A 1,821-nucleotide genomic window follows, 5' to 3' on the forward strand; every position below is an offset into this window, starting at 1 on the left:
CTTGGGCCACTCTTAAGCAAACTAGATATTTGGTTATAATGGTGTCCTAGAAGTGATTTTGGAATGAGGGTGCTCTTGAAGATATTTCAGAGATCAAGCAGAGATAAATCACATCCTCCAACTCAAACAGCCACCTTGAATTTAGTGGTTCCAGATTACTTGCCTGGTCATTAATCAAGCTTATTCCCTTGCTCCTCATGTGGGGACATATTTCTTTTTCTGGATTGTTCTATGTATTTACAGATTTGGAGAAATTATAACTAAAATTCTCTTAATTTCTCTGTTACAAGAGAATGAAAAAGAAGTAAAGAATTAGATTAAGATTAAAGTAGAATATCATCTGAAGTAAACCTGATTTGGAAGTCAAATTTGGATCTGAGGCAAAAATAAATCTTTCTATTACTTTTCATCTGAATTGAATTAATTTTGCCAGTGATTTATAACCTTCTAGCTAAAAAAAATCACTAGTGACTGTTTCAGGTTTGCAATTAAAGATTAAATATTAACAGTTCTTGCAAAAATATAAATTCAGTAAAATAAGACAGAATAATTAAAGATCTACTTAGATAGACATTTCTCCAAAGAAGACACTCAGATGGCCAAAAAGCACATGAAAAGATGCTTAACATCATTAATTATCAGAGACGTGCAAATCAAAACTACAATGAGGAATCACCTCATACTGGTCAGAGTGGCCATTCAGCAATAAATACTACAGAGGATGTGGAGAGAAAGGAACCCTCTTACCCTGTTGGTGGGAATATAAATTGGTTGAGCTCCTCTGGAGAAGAGTATGGAGGCTCCTTAAAAAATTAAAAGTGGAACTATCACACAAGCCAGCAATCCCACTCTTAGATATATACCTGGAGAAAATCATAATTTGAAGATACCTGAATTCCAATATTCACTGCAACCCTATTTGCAATAGCCAAGACACAGAAGCAACCTAAATGTCCGTCAAAAGAGGAATGGCTAAGGAAGGTGTGATATATATATACAATGGAATATTATTAATATTCAGCCATAAAAAAGAACATGGATGGAGCAGCAATCTGGATGTACCTAGAGATTATCATACTAAATGAAGTAAGCCAGACAAAGAAAAATACCATATGATAGAATTCATATAAGGAATCTAATTTAAAAATACATATAAATAAACTTATATACAAAAAGAAACAGACTCATAGATTTCAAAAACAAACTATGGTTACCAAAGAGGAAAGGGGTGGGGGAAACATGAGTTATGATGTTTATGCAGCCTCTAGAAGCTGGATTCTCCACTAGAGACTACAGAAAGGAACACATCCCTGCCAAGTACCTTTGATTTTAACTCAGTGAGATACATTTGGGACTTCTGACCTCCAGAATAATAATACAATTTATCATTGTAAAAAATACATGTGTACTGTTTTAGACAACTAAGTTTGTATTTCATGATAAGAGGCAGGAAGCATTAAACAAATGAAGGACAAAATAGAAAATGTTTAAAATAGTTAATAATGGACTTCTGAGAGGGGCATGATCAGATATAAAAGAAAGAAAAATCTTTGCCATTTTTCCAAAGCTATCCCTCTCAAGTTGTTTCCACACCATCTACCAGATATCAGAAATGGACTTAAGCATCCTAGGTTATACTCTTTCCTCAACCCCCAGACACTGATATATCAGCAAGTCCTTTCAATTTTATGTCCAAGAGTTTACCTCCACTGACACTGTCATGATCCCAGCCCATAGTCTCATGCAAGATGTTGATATCTTCTTCCAACTTTAATAGTTATCCATTCTATATATGGTGTCCCAAGTGTCTCAGGTAATAGT

This window comes from Bubalus bubalis, chromosome 9 (genome assembly GCF_019923935.1).
Source record: "Bubalus bubalis isolate 160015118507 breed Murrah chromosome 9, NDDB_SH_1, whole genome shotgun sequence".
In the NCBI taxonomy this organism is placed as follows: Eukaryota; Metazoa; Chordata; class Mammalia; order Artiodactyla; family Bovidae; genus Bubalus; species Bubalus bubalis.